Source organism: Bombina bombina, chromosome 12, assembly GCF_027579735.1.
Source record: "Bombina bombina isolate aBomBom1 chromosome 12, aBomBom1.pri, whole genome shotgun sequence".
NCBI lineage: Eukaryota > Metazoa > Chordata > Amphibia > Anura > Bombinatoridae > Bombina > Bombina bombina.
The window spans coordinates 25652417-25672950 of NC_069510.1; the positions used below are offsets into that span (position 1 = coordinate 25652417).

Here is a 20534-nt window from a genome sequence, read left to right on the forward strand (position 1 = left end):
GTGGAGCCGATGACATATTCACCAGGTCTGCATACCAAGTCCTGCGTGGCCATGCAGGAGCTATCAAAATCACAGAGGCCTTCTCCTGTTTGATCCTGGCTACCAGCCTGGGAATGAGAGGGAACGGTGGAAACGCATAAGCTAGGTTGAAAGTCCAAGGCGCCACTAATGCATCCACTAGAGTCACCTTGGGATCCCTGGATCTGGACCCGTAGCAAGGAACCTTGAAGTTCTGACGAGACGCCATCAGATCCATGTCTGCAATGCCCCATAATTGGGTCAACTGGGCAAACACCTCCGGGTGGAGTTCCCACTCCCCCGGATGAAAGGTCTGACGACTCATATAATCCGCCTCCCAGTTTTCCACTCCTGGGATGTGGATCGCAGATAGGTGGCAGGAGTGATCCTCCGCCCATTTGATGATCTTGGTCACCTCTCTCATCGCAAGAGAACTCCTTGTTCCCCCCTGATGGTTGAAGTAAGCAACAGTCGTCATGTTGTCTGATTGGAATCTTATGAATCTGGCCTTTGCTAGTTGAGGCCAAGCCCGGAGAGCATTGAATATCGCTCTCAGATCCAGAATGTTTATCGGTAGAAGAGACTCGTCCCGAGACCATAGACCCTGAGCTTTCAGGGAATCCCAGACCGCGCCCCAGCCTAATAGACTGGCGTCGGTCGTGACAATGACCACTCTGGTCTGCGGAAGCTCATTCCCTGGGACAGGTGATCCTGGGTCAGCCACCAACGGAGTGAGTCTCTGGTCTTCTGATCTACTTGAATCACTGGAGACAAGTCTGTATAGTCCCCATTCCACTGTTTGAGCATGCACAGTTGTAATGGCCTTAGATGAATTTGCGCAAAAGGAACTATGTCCATTGCTGCAACCAAAAAACCCTACTACTTCCATGCACTGAGCTATGGAAGGCCGTAGAACAGAGTGAAGAACTTGAAAAGCGTTTAGAAGCTTTGACTCTCTGACATCTGTCAGGAAAATCTTCATTTCTAAAGAATCTATTATTGTTCCCAAGAAAGGGACTCTTGTTGACGGAGACGGGGAACTTTTTTCTATGTTCACCTACCACCCGTGAGATCTGAGAAAGGCTAGAACAATGTCTGTGTGAGCCTTTGTCTTTGAAAGAGACGACGCTTGAATTAGGATGTCGTCCAAGTAAGGTGCCACTGCAATGTCCCTGGGTCTTAGAACCGCTAGAAGGGACCCGAGCACCTTTGTGAAAATCCTTGGAGCAGTGGCTAGTCCGAATGGGAGAGCCACATCCAGAAAGGCAAACCTTAGGAACTGATGATGATGATAGAAGAATAAAAAACTACAACTAAACACCACAAACTCCTCACCATCCCCGGGGAGATGCTACTTGTTCAGAGCGGCAAGGAGAATGACTGGGGGGGCGGAGCCTGGGAGGGACTATATGGACAGCTCTTGCTGTGTGCTCTCCTTGCCTTTCCCTGTGGGGGAGGAGAATATCCCACAAGTTATGGATGACGCCGTGGACCGGACACACCAATGTTGGAGAAATGTGATTTAAAATCACGATTAATCCCCGAGGTTTAAAAACCCGCAAGAGTAGGCGATTTATAACCCCTCCCACTATGATGTCACCTATGACGTACAGGAGGTCTCTGCAGCGGCCACATGCGGGTAAGGGGGGTGGCAGTGACTTACCAGTGCTGTACTAGCACATGGTGACTGACTGAGTTCAGGTTGAGGGGGGGCAGGGGCAGCCGTGTCGGATCTAGCTGGAGGGATAGCCGGCCATGCAGTGCTGAATGGACTAGCAGCGTGTTCTTCTCCGGTGCAGCAGCAAGCACAGCGGCTCCCTCCCACCATGAACAGAAAGCTGGCCAGCAGGATGCACGGTCTGCGCGTCCAAATACTCCATTTAAAGTATTTGGGTGCGCAGACCGTATATCCTGCTGGCCAGCTTTCTATTCATGGCGGGAGGGAGCCGCTGTGCTTGCTGCTGCACCGGACAAGAAAACGCTGCTTGGGGGGGCCGGTAAGTCACTGTGGTAGTGTTGTGTAGTGGGACTCACTTGGCATAGATCACCATTGCAATTACACAGAGTACAGTACTACAGATCTGTCTTATTTTAAATTACTGCAGGGTATAGACCGTTCCTCTGTTATAATATTACCGTGGGGTACAGAGCTGACATAGGATATGACTGCAGGGTGCATAGCTTGGTTATTCTATAATTGAATACAGAACTTCCTTGCCCAGCAATAGAACAGGACAGAGATGTTTTGCTTTATAATAAACTATTACTGCAGGTTTTGGGACTGGTGTCTATAATAAAACATTAGGTGCAGAGCTTACTTACTTTATAACATAATATTACATCTTGCACAGGGCTTGCTTGTTCTTATATGATATACTGCACAAAATAGAATATTACTGCATGCTATAGAGCATGATTACTTGCAATATTACTACAGGCACAGAGATTGCTCACTCTGGAACTAAGAATATTACTGTATTTTATGAAGCTTGCTTATTTTTTGAATAGAACATTAGTGCTGCAAGTTAAATGCATACTCACAGTGTAATAAAATAATACTGTAGGTTATGAATATATATACATATGTACACACACACACGCACATATGTGGTTTGTATTTTTATTCTTGCAGAGTGTATTGGACATTGAGAAACATGCGCAATAAGATTCTGTAGTCTTAAATACATTTTTTATTAAAAACTTAAGGTGTTATAGTCATTTAAAAGAAAAATCTTTTTTTTGCCCATATCGCCCAGCCCTAGTATGCATGTGAGTGGGTGTTTATGTATGTATGAGTGTGTAGGTATGTATGCATGTGTGTGTATATTTATGTTTGAATGTGTGTGTGTGTGTGTGTGTATCAGTGAGGGCGTTTGTGGGTGTGTGTATGCATTAGTGAGAGCATTTGTGTGTGTATGTAAATGAGTGAGTATGTATGAGTGTGTGTGAGTATGTATGAGAGTGTGTGTGTGTGTGTGTGTGTTTGTGTGTATATGAATGTGTATGTTTGAGTGTGCGTGAGTATGTATAAGTGTGTGTGTTTGTGTGTAAATGAATGTGTATGTTTGAGTGTGCGTGAGTATGTATAAGTGTGTGTGTGAGTATGTATGAGAGTGTGTGTGTGTGTATATGCATCAGCGAGGGTGTGTGTGTGTGTATGTATGAGTGTGTGTGAGTATGTATGAGTATGTATGAGTGTGTGTGAGTATGTATGAGTATGTATGAGTGTGTGTGTATGTATGAGTGTGTGTGAGTATGTATGAGAGTGTGTGTGTGTGTGTATATGCATCAGCGAGGGTGTGTGTGTGTGTGTGTGTGTGTGTGTGTGTGTATATATGCATCAGCGAGGGTGTGTGTGTGTGTGTGTATATGCATCAGCGAGGGTGTGTGTGTGTGTATATGCATCAGCGAGGGTGTGTGTGTGTGTGTGTATATGCATCAGCGAGGGGGTGTGTGTGTGTGTATATGCATCAGCGAGGGTGTGTGTGTGTGTATATGCATCAGCGAGGGTGTGTGTGTGTGTATATGCATCAGCGAGGGTGTGTGTGTGTGTGTGTGTGTGTATGTATGAGTGTGTGCGAGTATGTATGAGTGTGTGTGAGTGTGTGTGTATATGCATCAGCGAGGGTGTGTGTGTGTGTGTGTATATGCATCAGCGAGGGTGTGTGTGTGTGTGTATGAGTGTGTGTGAGTATGTATGAGTGTGTGTGTATATGCATCAGCGAGGGTGTGTGTGTGTGTGTGTGTGTGTGTGTGTGTGTGTATGTATGAGTGTGTGTGAGTATGTATGAGTGTGTGTGAGTGTGTGTGTATATGCATCAGCGAGGGTGTGTGTGTGTGTGTGTATATGCATCAGCGAGGGTGTGTGTGTGTGTGTATGAGTGTGTGTGAGTATGTATGAGTGTGTGTGTATATGCATCAGCGAGGGTGTGTGTGTGTGTGTGTGTGTGTGTGTATGTATGAGTGTGTGTGAGTATGTATGAGTGTGTGCGAGTATGTATGAGTGTGTGTGAGTGTGTGTGTATATGCATCAGCGAGGGTGTGTGTGTGTGTGTGTATATGCATCAGCGAGGGTGTGTGTGTGTGTGTATGAGTGTGTGTGAGTATGTATGAGTGTGTGTGTATATGCATCAGCGAGGGTGTGTGTGTGTGTGTGTGTGTGTGTGTGTATGTATGAGTGTGTGTGAGTATGTATGAGTGTGTGTGAGTATGTATGAGTGTGTGTGAGTGTGTGTGTATATGCATCAGCGAGGGTGTGTGTGTGTGTGTGTGTATATGCATCAGCGAGGGTGTGTGTGTGTGTGTATGAGTGTGTGTGAGTATGTATGAGTGTGTGTGTATATGCATCAGCGAGGGTGTGTGTGTGTGTGTGTGTGTATGTATGAGTGTGTGTGAGTATGTATGAGTGTGTGCGAGTATGTATGAGTGTGTGTGAGTGTGTGTGTATATGCATCAGCGAGGGTGTGTGTGTGTGTGTGTATATGCATCAGCGAGGGTGTGTGTGTGTGTGTATGAGTGTGTGTGAGTATGTATGAGTGTGTGTGTATATGCATCAGCGAGGGTGTGTGTGTGTGTGTGTGTGTGTGTATGTATGAGTGTGTGTGAGTATGTATGAGTGTGTGTGAGTATGTATGAGTGTGTGTGAGTGTGTGTGTATATGCATCAGCGAGGGTGTGTGTGTGTGTGTGTATATGCATCAGCGAGGGTGTGTGTGTGTGTGTGTGTATGAGTGTGTGTGAGTATGTATGAGTGTGTGTGTATATGCATCAGCGAGGGTGTGTGTGTGTGTGTGTGTGTGTGTGTATGTATGAGTGTGTGTGAGTATGTATGAGTGTGTGTGAGTATGTATGAGTGTGTGTGAGTGTGTGTGTATATGCATCAGCGAGGGTGTGTGTGTGTGTGTGTATATGCATCAGCGAGGGTGTGTGTGTGTGTGTATGAGTGTGTGTGAGTATGTATGAGTGTGTGTGTATATGCATCAGCGAGGGTGTGTGTGTGTGTGTGTGTGTGTGTGTATGTATGAGTGTGTGTGAGTATGTATGAGTGTGTGTGAGTATGTATGAGTGTGTGTGAGTGTGTGTGTATATGCATCAGCGAGGGTGTGTGTGTGTGTGTGTATATGCATCAGCGAGGGTGTGTGTGTGTGTGTATGAGTGTGTGTGAGTATGTATGAGTGTGTGTGTATATGCATCAGCGAGGGTGTGTGTGTGTGTGTGTGTGTGTGTGTGTATGTATGAGTGTGTGTGAGTATGTATGAGTGTGTGTGAGTATGTATGAGTGTGTGTGTATATGAGAGTAACTCATCCGTATTTGACTTAATTGGAGGTAAGCACATAGCTTACTTTGTACCTCCTCAAATGTGCTCACACGTTATTATTCACTTGTGTGAATAAATGACAGGGAATATTCACATGCACTGCATGAGTGTTGCTCATCACTATACACATGGAGGGGAGAAGCCTACATAGGAGACAGATGGAATTAGACAAAGAGTCTAACCATTGGTGTAGGGCTGCAACTAATGATTATTTTCCTAATCGGACGATTATTATTTTGATTAATCGACTAATCGGATAAAAAAAAAAAAATCCTATATTTTAAATAAAATCCACAAACTGAGCGTACAAATATAAACTTCAGACAGAGGGGCTGATTTATCAATGTCTGGCAGACATAGCTGAATGCTGACAGCATACACTGTCTGCATTTAACATTGTACAAGCAGTTCTGGCAAACTGCTTGTGCAATGCCGACCCCTGCAGATTGGCCGCTAGCAGGGGGTGTCAATCAACCAGATCGTACATGATAGGGGCGGATTGTTGTCCGCCGCTTCAGAGGAGGCGTATGAGTTAAGGAGCAGCGGTCTTAAGTCCGCTGCTTTTAACTCCTGTTTCCGGCGAGCCTAAAGGCTCGCACGGAAACAGATGCATTGGGGCCGATTGACTGTTTGATAAATTGGCCCCTAAAACGTTACATTAACACAACTGTTTGTCCAATTTTTAAGCAGCAGAATAATTTTTTATAATCAAGCAAAAAAAAAAAAAAACTAGAACTGTTTCGAATGAGTTAGACTATCACTGGTTATAACATTCTGTTATTCACTCTTTCAGAAACTTTGCATTAAAATGCAAAAATGTCAACATGACCACATGCTCAGGGCTGAGGCTGGCTCTCTTTTTGCAGCTATTTCGTTTGCAGCAGAGAGGAGGCGCTCATATGGTGTTGAGGTGTCTGAGATGCATAAGTAGGGTTTCACTTATAGAGGTTGAATTTGGTACATATTACAATTAAATTAAAAATATATATATAAAAAAAGGACTATATATCAATAACAGGACAAAGCCTTACACATTCATCTATACAGTACATATTTAATCAGCAATAATAAGCGATCCACTAATAATTGTGCAAACAGATAATAGTCCACCTCAATTCAAATAACAAATCCCATCAATCTAGGTGTAAATAACAAGCTAAGCACTATATCAAGCAAAGCATAGTCCTAAATCACCTGATTTATTATAAACAATACAAATAATGACTCCGATATTATTTCAGGGTTGCACATAAGCCAGGAGTAGTTGTAAACTTATACTGTCCTGAACAAGTGAAAAGTCTGTAGATGTCCTTTAGGCTAAGGGCATAACCATAAAACACAGTACCAAGTGCAGGAGCTCAATGGACTGAAGCAGTTGGTGCCGTGCACAGACCAACTAATCGATTATAAGATTCATTGACAACTATTTTCATAATCAATTATATCGATTTGTTGTTGCAGCTCTACTGATTAGCAATGGCTACAAATTTGAATTTACAGATTTTCGCTAATAAACCCCTCACTTGTGCGGTATACAGGTAGCCCTCAGTTTACGCCGGGGTTAGGTTCCAGAAGGAATGGTTGTAAATCGAAACCGTTGTAAATTGAAACCCAGTTTATAATGTAAGTCAATGGGAAATGAGGGAGTTAGGTTCCAGGCCCCTCTCAAAATTGTCATAAATAACAGCTAATACATTTTTTTAAAGCTTTGAAATGAAGACTTTAAATGCTAAACAGCATTATAAACCTAATAAAATAATCACACAACACAGAATATATAATTAAAGTAAGTTAAATGAACAAAAACATTTGCTAAACAGCATTATAAACCTAATAAAATAATCACACAACACAGACTTCACTTGCATTTTTCTGCAAACAGTTCTTTCTATGCATGTTCCTTTAAAATCTGCTCGATAACTCAGGTCTGGTTAAACTGATTAATTTCAGCTTGCTTGGCTTTGCTGCAACACAAGCGGACAGCTCCACCTACTGGCTAGGCTATTTTAATCAATGCACTGCTTCTCAATGCTTTTCAATAGCAGTCACATGACTGGAAAAAAGGTTGTTATTCTGAAACTGTGTAAATTGAAACGTTGTAAATGTGGGAAATGAGGGAGTTAGGTTCCAGGCCCCTCTCAAAATTGTCATAAATAACAGCTAATACATTTTTTTAAAGCTTTGAAATGAAGACTTTAAATGCTAAACAGCATTATAAACCTAATAAAATAATCACACAACACAGAATATATAATTAAAGTAAGTTAAATGAACAAAAACATTTGCTAAACAGCATTATAAACCTAATAAAATAATCACACAACACAGACTTCACTTGCATTTTTCTGCAAACAGTTCTTTCTATGCATGTTCCTTTAAAATCTGCTCGATAACTCAGGTCTGGTTAAACTGATTAATTTCAGCTTGCTTGGCTTTGCTGCAACACAAGCGGACAGCTCCACCTACTGGCTAGGCTATTTTAATCAATGCACTGCTTCTCAATGCTTTTCAATAGCAGTCACATGACTGGAAAAAAGGTTGTTATTCTGAAACTGTGTAAATTGAAACGTTGTAAACCGAGGGCCACCTGTATTGATATATATAAACAAATCCCTTGTCAGGTGTGTATTTTGTATATATATATATATATATATATAGAGAGAGAGAGAGATAAACACAAAATACACACCTGACAAGGGATTTGTTTTACACTATATTATAATAATATGAATCACAAAACATATTTCAATAGGTATGCTCTTCAACAAAGGACACGAAGATGATAATAAAATTAATTGTAAAGGCCTTTTTGCTCTGTGTAATTTTGACTTTACTGCTCAGTTTGCATCTATTAACATATTTACCTCATTCTCTTGGTATGCCTTGTTAAAAAAAAGCATACCTAGGTAGGCTTAGGAGCAGCAATGCCCTACTGGGAGCTAGCTGCTGATTGGTAGCTGCACCTATACACCTCTTGTCATTGGCTCACATGATAAGTTTACCTAGCTCCAAGTAGCATGCATTGCTGCTCTGAAGCTAACTTTAACTATGTGTTTAAGAGGATAGTAAACATTCCAAATAAGAAAGCCCCTTTCAATTCCTTTACCACAGATAATCACATTAATGTATATCAGGCAAGTCTTTTTGTAATTTACCGGTTAGAATTTTATGACTAGCCAATTGTTTCCCCTAATTTTTCTCTTACTCCGTTTTGTGTAAAGAAGGCAAAATGCAATCCGTATATGTGACGCAATTAAAACATTATGGGCTAGATTATAACTGGAGCGCTTATTTACCGCGTGTCCGTAAAAAGGGCTAATTTGGACGTTTACAGGTGCGCGATAAATAACCAGCCATTACAAATGGCACTCAAAAAAACTAACCAGAGGTCAGACCTCTGGTTAATTTTTAAAATGTCCCCCAAATTGCCCCCAAAATAAAATATGAGGTCCCTTTTCGAAAAAAAACTGAAGCTTTTTTTCTTTCCTTTCTTTTTAAAAAACTGCACTAAGCTGTTTTTAGGGATTAAAGTGTGCGGGTGTGGGGGTATTAGAAAAAAAAGACGGCAATGAAAAGTGCGTTTACATAGCGGACCATGGGGACTGTGTGTTCTCTATAAATATATATGTATGTGCTTAGATACATATATATTTATGTGTTATGTGTATATACACATGTAAACACATGAATATATATTCATATTAGGGCTGCACGTTTTTTCGCGGTTTATGCAATTTTTTAGCCCCGCCCCCTATGACGTACAGGAGATATGTCCAACCTGTAAATATGGAATTGTATTATGCTGTATGTGTGTGAACAAGCAGGTATGCACACATTGTATGAAAGTGCTGTCGGCGGGAAGTGACATCACTCGCCGCATGTGAACAGGCTTTGAATTGCAACACATGGAGCGGCGACTGAGAAAGAGAAGAGAAGCCGGTTTCTACGTCATAGCTGGGAGCCTGAGCCACCTCCATTGAGAACCGGCGATAAGGCACAGGTAAAGGCTGCTGCCTGCTTGCAGGGAATCTACATCTAATAGTGCGAGTTGCAGCTGGTATCGCCTGACTAACCATTTGTCTTGTTTCTGCTGCACAGCGTGGCTGTAGAGAGCAGGAGGAGAGAAGATGGCGGACGACCCGAGTGCTGCAGATAGGAACGTGGAGATATGGAAGATCAAGAAGCTGATTAAAAGCTTGGAAGCGGCCAGAGGGGAAGCAAGGGAGTGCGACTTGTATTAGGTGTTGGGGCCGGTCTTGTACACATCTGGTAGTGAGTGCAGCATATATACATACACACACACACATAAGTGGTTTGTATTTTTATGCTCCCAGAGTGTACTGGACATTGAGAAACATGTACATTAAGATTCTGTAGTTCTAAATAATTTTTTTAATGAAAAATTAGGGTGTCAGTCATTTGTAAGAAAATTGCAGTTTTATTTTTTGCCCATATTGCCCAGCCCTAATTCATATACATTTAAATCTGCTGCGCTACTTACCCCCTCACTGCGCTAGGCTTTTAGCCGTGTCTCGCGGTATGAGAACGAGGCTCCCATTGGAACCTATCGAAGCGAGCTCTATTGATCGCAAAGCTTTCCGTTGCAGGTCACTTTAAATACCAGCGCACAATTGCGTGCGCTGGTATTACGAGTGGATCGCAAATATCTCGCTCGCAATTTTCCGCTCCACTAGTAATCTGGCCCTATATGGGACTCTGTGTAGCATAATACGTTTGCTAAGAGTGGCAGTAAATACACAGCAATACCGCTGCGCTTAGCACATTCATTGTTCCATACAGAGTCCCAGGAGAAAAGGGAGTGTGCAGCATTGAGCAGATTCATTGGTCATTAAAAAGGCTGCATTTTAAAACACTTTAACTTTAAATTTCAATTAAGTTGAAAGGGGGTTTCTCATTTGAATCATTTGCAGGTTTAAAAGGGACATTAAACAGTTTGAGATGGTAATATAAAATGATAAAATGAGGAAGGGGAGTGTGTCCCTGAAACGTCACTTTTTTTCTATTAAAAGTACACTTTGGAAAGACCAGTGAGTGCCGTCCTTTATCAGATATATATATATATATATATATATATATATATATATATATATATATAAACTTTACAATATATTTTATATTGTATTTTACAATATATTTTATTTATTTTGTCCCCTTTTCCTGTAATTCCATTCTGAAATGGTGAGCTTTTCAGTTCCTGTTAGACGTGAAAGTGATTAACACTGTTCTATTCCACACATCCATTGGCTGCACACTCTAGTGACATATTTATAACTGTCCCTCTAATTGGCCACAGCAGAGAAGGTAACCTAAGTTATAACGTGATAAAATGTGAGACTAAGCGCTAGGAAAAAACACACCTTTAGCTCTATACAGAGATTTTCCTAGCAAACCATACAAAAGAGTATGAAAAGGAGGGTGGTATAGAGCGCCTACACAAAAGGCTAATGTGGCTAAAATTGGGTATATTTAATGAAATCCGACTGTGTTAAACAACTGTCCAACGTAATTAAAAATACAATATACATAACAGTACAATATAATATACATTAAAAACATGTATCCATGTGTAAACAATGTTAAATAGCAGTCCTAAAAACAGTCAATACTAAAAACATATTAATACAATAGGGTTATAGCAGAATGAACGTTATGACATATCCCTAATATAAAGACTCTCAGAGAGCGTATCGTTAGGTACATCTAATAAGGACTGGCCTTGAAGCGGTGGAAAAATATTTGGAAATTTAAAGATACAAAAAAAAATGTCCAAAGTTACTTTAAAAAGTTACTTAACTCCTTAAGGACCATAGCACTTATCCATTTTCTGACCGTTTGGGAACAAGGCTATTTTTACATTTCTGCTGTGTTTGTGTTTAGCTGTAATTTTCCTCTTACTCATTTACTGTACCCACACATATTATATACTGTTTTTCTCGCTATTAAATGGACTTTCTAAAGAGACCATTATTTTTATCATATCTTATAATTTACCATAAAAAAATATATATAAAATATGATGAAAAAAATGGAAAAAACACACTTTTTCTAACTTTGACCCCCAAAATCTGTTACACATCTACAACCACCAAAAAAACACCCATGCTAAATAGTTTCTAAATTTTGTCCTGAGTTTAGAAATACCCAATGTTTACATGTTCTTTGCTTTTTTTGCAAGTTATAGGGCAATAAATACAAGTAGCACTTTGCTATTTCCAAACCTCTTTTTTTTCAAAATTAGCGATAGTAACTTTGTAACACTGATATCTGTCAGGAATCCCTGAATATCCGTTGACATGAATATATATTTGTTTTAGAAGCCAACCCAAAGTATTGATCTCGGCCCATTTTGGTATATTTCATGCCACCATTTCACCGCCAAATGCGATCAAATAAAAAAAATCGTTAACTTTTTCACAAACTTTAGGTTTCTCACTGAAATTATTTACAAACAGCTTGTGCAATTATGGCATATATGGTTGTAAATGCTTCTCTGGGATCCCCTTTGTTCAGAATTAGCAGACTAATATGACTTTGGCGTTGCTTTTTGGTAATTAGTAGGCCCCTAAATGCCGCTGTGCACCACACGTGTATTATACCCAGCAGTGAAGGGGTTAATAGGGAAGCTTGTAGGGTTAATTTTAGCTGTAGTGTAGTAGACAACCCAAAGTATTGATCTAGGCCCATTTTGGTATATTACATGCCACCATTTCACCGCCAAATGCGATCAAATAAAAAAAAACTTTCACTTTTTCACAAACTTTAGGTTTCTCACTGAAATTATTTACCAACAGCTCATGCAATTATGGCACAAATAGTTGTAAGTGCTTCTCTGTGATCCCCTTTGTTCAGAAATAGCAGACATATATGGCTTTGGCGTTGCTTTTTGCAATTAAAAGGCCGCTAAATGCCGCTGCGCACCAAACTTGTATTATGCCCAGGCCCAGGGCCGCCATCAGGGGGTGACAGGGGTGACTCCTGTCAGGGGCCCAATGAGCCAGGGGGGCCCCATGAGGCAAGAACTAAAAAAAAAAAAAAAAAATTTTTTTTTTTTTTAAATTTTGGCAGCCACCAGTGGGTACTACAGCAGAGTGCTAATTGATCATGGGAAATGTTATTACAAGTAGTAAAGTATTAGCATTTGAGAGGATTTCTTAGTTTGCACTAAACCACTATGCTCAGTGTGAGACAGACTTGGCACTTTGTACAGTGTGTGCCTGAGTCAGACGGCAGATCACTTTCATTTGAAGAGGAGGTAGGACTTACTTAGCAAATGTTTTTTATTTCTTTGTGTAATTTTGGATTGTAACTTCAGTGTGGTAGTAGTTGTATGGTGGGGCCAGGGGTCTATAAAAACATTTTTTTTTTTTTAACAGCAGTGTATTTATGATTATTTGGCAATGCTGTAGAAATTCTATATTTAAAACCATGCAGAAATGTTTCCTCCTCAATACACAAATGGTGGATGCCCTTTTGGCAGATATGCATTTTATATATATATATATAACATTCCAGTTTACTGCCCCTTTATGCAAGGACTTTCCAGATGCAAGGAGGCATTTTATCTAAGATTTTTACATCTGCATAAAATTTTATACTCTCAGACTAAGATTGCTCAGTGTTTGAAATGAGACAGGTTAACTTAAAACTGTTCAGTTTACACTACAGCTGACTTAGTTTTGAAATACATACCAACAAGCCTAAATCCTGCATTTAACCAGATCTAATGGTATGAGTACCACAGCTTATGGTCCCACCAAGACCATATAGAGTACAGCATTTTCAAAATCCATAAGTACAGCTGACAGATGGGAAAATTTGTACACTATATTTGAAGTGGTGCTCTTGGTTGGGGAAAATGGGAAAAAAACAAACATATGTCAACCTTTTAAAGGTACTTTTCTTCATCTAGCCATCTACCCAGCTCATGTACAATTTTGAATTCACAGAATTATTTTTGTTTGCACATTTACAAATATGATTCTTTAAAAAGTGATCTCTTAATTTCTGCATTTTTTTTATCATGCATGTCACACACTGTTGATTTAGGGGATGCAAGGTGCATAAATGTTTCCTCATGTGAGTGTTTCTGTGGGTTTATGTGTTTATGTCTTTGTGCTTTGGTTTGTGTCTCTATGTGTATGTATTTTTTATCTGTGGGTCTCTCTGTGAGGGTGGGTGTGTATGTCTTTGTGCATTTTCTGTGGATGTCTGTGAGGGTGTGTGCATATGTCTGAGCTTTTTCTATGGGTGTTTCTGTGAGGGTGTTTGTGTGTATGTATGTATGTCTGTGTTTTCTGTGGATGTCTCAGTGAGGGTGTGTGTATGTATGTCTTTCTGTGTGTGTGTGTGTGTGTGTATGTCTTTGTGTGTTTTCTGTGGGTGTCTCTGTGTGTGTATGTGTGCTTATGTCTTTGTGTGTTTTCTGAGGCTGTCTCTGACAGTGTTTCCTTGGGTGTATGTGCAAGTTTGAGTTTGTGTGTGTGTGTCCATTGTCTGTTCCTTTTTAGGACATTTTGACCTTACTACTAATTATTCACATCTTTCTACAGACTTTGAGACTAACAAGACCTTTCCGGAAGTAACCACTCCACCATTTAACCTTTAAATTATTGTTTAGGCAGTTCAGGGACCTTCCTTTCAGCCACTGCATGCTGTTGTCATAATTTAGTTGTCATCTTCCTTTACAAAAAGATAATCAGAACTCCATATTTTGTTTTCTAAATCTCCTTTTTTTTACAAAACTGTAGTTTACCTCATTACTTGTCAGTTCAATGTAAACAAGTGCTAAGTGTCTGTTTGGGTTTCTTTGCGTGTCTGCTAGAGTGTCTATATGTGAATCCTTATGTGTGAGTGTGTTTGTGTGTTTCAGTGTATGAGTGTGTCTGTGTATGTTACTACCTTTACAACATTTCCAAGTTTAAATAGACAATTAAGAATAAAGTGCATATACGTTTTAGTCACTTGGTCAAAAATTGCACATGTCAAAGGAGGGGGGGGGGCCCTGATCAATGGTTGAGTCAGGGGCCCCAAAATTTCTAGTGGCGGCCCTGTGCCCAGCTGTGAAGGGGTTAATTAGGTAGCTTGTAGGGAGCTTGCAGGGTTAATTTTAGCTTTAGTGTAGAGATCAGCCTCCCACCTGAAACATCCCACCCCCTGATCCTTCCCAAACAACTCTCTTCCCTCCCCCACCCCACAATTGTCCCTGCCATCTTAAGTACTGGCAGAAAGTCTGCCAGTACTAAAATAAAAGGTATCTTTTTTTTTTTTTTCAAAACCCCAACATATTCTGCTGTGTAGGATCGACCCCCTTAGCCCCCAAACAGCTCTCTAACCCTCTGCCTCTACCTTATTGTGCGCCATCTTGGCAGCTGTCTGCCAGTACCCAGTTTGCCATAAATAATGTTGATGAACTTCCCTCATGGATGGCCGCCCACCCGCCTCCCTGTAACAGCTCCCACCAACTATCGTGGGCATCGATGTCCGATGCAGAGAGGGCCACAGAGTGGCTCTCTATGCATCGGATGGCTAAAACATGTTATTGCAGGATGCCTCAATATCAAGGCATCACTGCAATAACATGAAAGTGGCTGGAAGCGATCAGGATCGCTTCCACCGCTTGGAAACACCAACGACGTACAGGGTACGTCCTTGATCGTTAAGGACTTTTTGTAGGACGTACCCTGTACGTCGTTGGTCGTTAAGGGGGTTAAAAAAGTGGCTTATGTTACTTAAAAAAGTGGAGCCATATGTAAAACGTGAGCAGAAATCCAAAAGTATAAAAAAGCAAATAGTATAAAAATATGCCAAAAATATGTGAAGATAAAAAATAAAAATGAATGAAAAATAGAACTTGCTGTGTCTGGATTATCCGAATGTGTCCAAAATAGACTCATAGTCTTGATAAAGACCTACTTATAGGGGTCGAAACGCGATGACACACTCTGGTAAGCCTATTCCCAATACTATACAAAGGTGGTTCAGATATTCTGCACCATTGTGACTTATTTTTACAGGACACTTCAGGATTTCCCCAAGGATTTCTAGGAAACCCAAGGAATCTATTTTGGACACATTGGGATTATCCAGACACAAGTAGCTCTATTTTTCATTCGTTTTTATTTTTATCTTCACATATTTTTGGCATCTTTTTTCACTATTTGCTATTTTATATCTTTGGATTTCTGCTCACGTTTTACATATGGCTCCACTTTTTTTTAGTAACTTTGGACACTTTTTTGTATCTTTAAATTTCCACATTTTTTCCACCGCTTCAAGGCCAGTCCTTATTAGGTGTACCTAACGATACGCTCTTTGAGAGTCTTTATATTAGGGATATGTCATAACGTTCATTCTGCTATAACCCTATTGTATTAATATTTGTTTTTAGTATCAGCTGTTTTTAGGACTGCTATTTAACATTGTTTACACATGAATCCATGATTTTACGTGTATATTATATTGTATTTTTATGTATATTGTATTTTTAATTATGTTGGACAGTTGTATAACACAGTTGGATTTCATTAAAGTGATGTTAAACTCTCCCCTTTTTAAAATCAGATCTGGAATGTAAGCGCTATTTTAGATGAAGTTTAATTCATTAGCTGTAATGAAGATGCAGTATAACTTAGTTATTAATATAGATATGAAATTGAAATACTGCATGCTCCTCCGCCCACTTCAAAAGTAAAATTTTCTGTGAGCTAACAGATTGAATTGTTGTCCAATCAGCGCTCTCCCCATCTGGCACTTTTGTTGTAGCTAGAGCATTGATGGGAGAGTAATTCAATCATTTCGCGTACAGGAAAATTGACTTTTGAAGTGGGTTTTGTAACGTGGGGTATTTGAATTTCATATCTATATTAATAACTAAGTTATAGCGCATCTTCATTACAGCTAATGAATTAAACTCCATCTAAAATAGCGCTTACATTCCAGATCTGATTTTAAAAAGGGGAGAGTTTACCATCACTTTAAATATAGCCATTAAATATACCCAATTTTAGCCACCTTAGCCTTGGTGGGTAGGCGCTCTGTACCACCCTCCTTTTTATACCCTAAGTTACAACATGGCAGCCCCCATGTTATAGAACTCAACACAGGCTTGTGGGCAGAGATCAACTGACAGGAGGAGGCCGGTGACAAGTAAATACATACATTATAGTACTGTACCTTCTCTGACACTGCAGCACCATGCGTGTGTCACTGTGAAGCCTTTGCCACAGCTGTGTGCCAACTGTTAATTTTAGATTAACCAATTGGCAACGCATGCTTTTAAAAGGTACACAAGTCAAAATTAAACTTTCATGATTCAGATAGAGCAGCAATTTTAAACAACTTTACAATTTACTTCCATTAACAAAATGTGCACAGTCTTTTTATATTTATACTTTTTGAGTCACCAGCTCCTACTGAGCATGTGCAAGAATTCACAGAAAATACCTATATGCATTTGTGATTGGCTGATGGTTGTCACATGATACAGGGGAAGTGGAAATAGACATAACTGAAATTAGTCAGAACAAAAAATCTTTTACTCAACTGAAGGTTAGACTAAGTGCTACTGCATTGTCTTTTTATCATGCATTTGTTAATAATGCAAATGTACTGTATTTACTGGTCCTTTAAAGGGGCACTAAACCCAAAAAATTTCTTTCATGATTCAGCTAGAGAATACAATTTCAAACAACTTTCCAATTTACTTCTATTATCTAATTTGCTTCATTATTTAGATATTCTTTGTTGAAGAAATAGTTGTGCACATGGGTGAGCCAATCAAACGAGGCATATATGTACAACCACTAATCAGCAACTACTGAGCCTATCTAGATATGCTTTTCAGCAGAGGATATCAAGAGAATGAAGCAATTTAGATAATAGAAGTAAATTAGAAAGTTGTTTAAAGTCACATACTCTTTCTAAACCATGAAAGAAAAAATGTGGGTTTCATGACCCTTTAAGTCAATAGTTGAATTGATGGACTAGGTATTTATTTCTAACTATTGTTATTCAGTGTTCTTCACCAGGACCTATTTAGAGGGTGCACCACCCAGCTGATTTTACCCACCACCCGGCTAAAATTTTAGCCAATATTAAGCTAACATTAGCTAATATTAAAAATGCTTATTTTTTTATTGCACAAATTATCAATAAATACATTTATGTTAAATGATTCAATTAATTTGTGCTTAAGATAGCAAACAATTGTATAATATTAGAAAATATTTCCCTGCCCCCACCCAGCTACTTCAGAATGCCACCCGGCTGGCAAAACTTTCTGTGAAGAACACGTTTATTGTTATGTACAGAAAAGAATTAAAATTACAAAAAAATGACATTAAACGCAATTTTTTTTCTTTCATGATTCAGATAGAGAATACCATTTTAAACAACTTTCTAATTTACTTCTATTATCTAATTTGCTTCATTCTCTTGATATTCTTTCCTGAAAAGCATATCTAGATAGGCTCAGTAGCTTCTGATTGGTGGCTGCACATAGATGCCTCCTGTGATTGGCTTGCCCGTGTGCATTGCTATTTCTTTAACAAAGGATATCTAAAGAATGAAGCAAATTAGATAATAGAAGTAAATTGGAATGTTGTTTAAATTGTATTATCTGTCTGAATTATGAAAGAAAAAATTTGGGTTTAATGTCCCTTTAAGGTTGCATGTATAAGCTGTGTTATGACATGTAATTATAGTGTAAATGACATAAGATATTGCTCCTTACACGTAACCCATTCCTTCTCCAAGCTGTCCCATTTTACAGATGCAAATATAAAAACATACACATATATATATATATATATATATATATATATATATATATATATACCCATCCATTTATGTTCTCCACATTACATTTTATTTGCAATACTGTAACACTTTCTGTTATTTATAAATGTTACTTCAGCTAATTTAACAAACTGATTTAATGTTTATTTGTGCAACAAACATAAAAAAAGTAATATTAGCTAATTTGTAGCTTAATATTAACTTGAATTTTAGCTGTGTGGTATGCCCTTTAAAAAAGTCATGGGGACAACACACACAAAACTGCCCCCCCCCCAAAAAAAAAACAAAAACAAAAAAGGAGATATACATACACACACATATATACAGGAGTACACATTTACCAATGACACATGTTCTGAGTAAACAAACATTGCTCCACAGAGGACATACAAGTGGAAATACACGTGCTTGCAACCGTAGAGTAGCGTGTATAAACAGCAATTGTTATCACTAAACAAGAGGCAACTTTTACTGGAAAGTTTATAAATACTGTATGTTGATTCTAACAGACTTAGAAACACTACACTGATAATGTCCTTTAATTAGTATAAACGTAAGATATATGAAGAAATTAATTAATCAACATGTCAATAAATATTGTTTAATGTAAATATTACATTCACGTGACTGCGCTTCATAAGTGGACAGTCGACTTTAATAGAATGTAAAAATAATCAACAGATTACGTATACAATAACGGAACGGATAAAACCTTAATAAATAGATAATGAATGAGAATATGCACTAAGAAAATGTCTGCATCTGTATAAATAACTACAACAAATTCTGAGTGGGAAAACACTACTAATAAATTAATAAATAGACTGTACACATTGCATAAAATGCAAGTGAAAACACACTGTCTAAAAATACACTTTGAGTGGCAGGAACACATTAGTAATAATGACAATAATTACACAAGTTGATCTAATAATAGTGTCAGTTTGTAAATAAATGCATATATTTTGAGTGGGATTTACACTTTCAATACTACATAAATAAATAGAATGTGGGCATGTGAATATTGACATACATTTTGAGTGGGAATATATATCCAATAGTGCATTAATAATCAGAATGTGGGTGTGTAAATAATACATGGAATTAATTTTGAGTGGGAGTACACTTTCACTACTATATTAATAAGTACAACTTGTAAATAATGACACATATTGAGTGGGGATACACTATATTGAGAAATTAAATATGAGTGTGTAAATAATGACCTATTTTGAGTGGGAATAAACTTAATAAACAGATTATGAGTGGAAATAAAATATTTAATAAATACATCTCTTTGTATTTACACTTTCAGTGGATTATGTGAAAGAAAAAGGTTAATGGGAAATGCAAATATTCTTTAAAAAAAAATTGAATGAAAAATACCTCAATAAATAAATGCGAGTGGAAATATGTCATTAACAACCGTGCAATTAAAATAATACCCCACAGCACATATTTGGAAATAACAGCTTAGATAGGTTGCGTGTGGCAAAACAAAAAAACACGTCAATACAAAGATTGCGCGTGGAAACAATGTATAACATATATATTGCGTGGAAAGGAATCACGAGTGGAAATAAAATTTTCATATAGAAATGGGTGAGTGGCAATAATGAGTCACTGGTTGGATATAGTGAGTGTACCCACGGCAGCCCACGCTATTCCCGCATTACAGTGTGCTTTATCTCCCCAAGTGTGCGGAACTGCAGGGGGCTGGGCCCTCCCACTCACACACCGGGCACACTCACCTCGCCAGCCGCCGATATCCCTAGCTCCCCGGACATTTATTCCCACTGCAGCAACATGGCAGTTCCGACACATTGAGGAAGCGTCAGGTGCGGAGACGAGTGACAGGATAGTGGACCAATCAGAAAACTCATTGTAGAGGTTCGACCAATAGAAAGGAGGGAGATGAGGGATATGCAAATGATACTGTCTGGAGAAGTGCGCAGGTGCTTTTCTCTACGAAGCATCTCCCTATGTGAAGTGTGAGGCGGATGCTCGTGATTGGACGAGGATTTAATGTTTCTTTGTATCACTTAATATTTATTAATAGACGTTAATGAATTATTTTATTTCATATTAATATATCCTGGACATCCATAGCTTCATTTTCTGTGATGCACACAAATATAAATATTGACATTTTATATTTTCACACAACAAATGTGTTTTAGCTCAGCAGTCAATGCCTCATTTTATGTAGTTTCATCACCTGATCATTAATTGTTCTAATATTAAAATATTTACATCATAAGCCATCAGGTTCCCTATATTACTTTTTAAGACACATTTGGTACCTCTGAAACTCATGAGACTCCATAAATCTATCTATATATGAAAGTGACTCTGTAAATGTAATACAGTTATATAAATAAAC

At 38.8% G+C, this 20534-nt stretch overlaps 1 protein-coding gene across 2 annotated transcripts in view; it reads right to left on the reverse strand.

Moving 5' to 3' along the window:
• RALGPS1 (Ral GEF with PH domain and SH3 binding motif 1) overlaps positions 1–19990 on the reverse strand; it is a 1173485-nt gene extending 1153495 nt beyond the window's left edge. The window contains exon 1 of one of the 2 annotated variants that reach the window (XM_053695590.1): positions 19903–19990. The gene's annotated coding sequence lies outside the window, so the exon portion shown is untranslated. The remainder of the gene's footprint in view (positions 1–19902) is intronic. The other variant, XM_053695591.1, reaches the window with a different exon arrangement.
• Between the last annotated feature and the right edge of the window lie 544 nt (positions 19991–20534).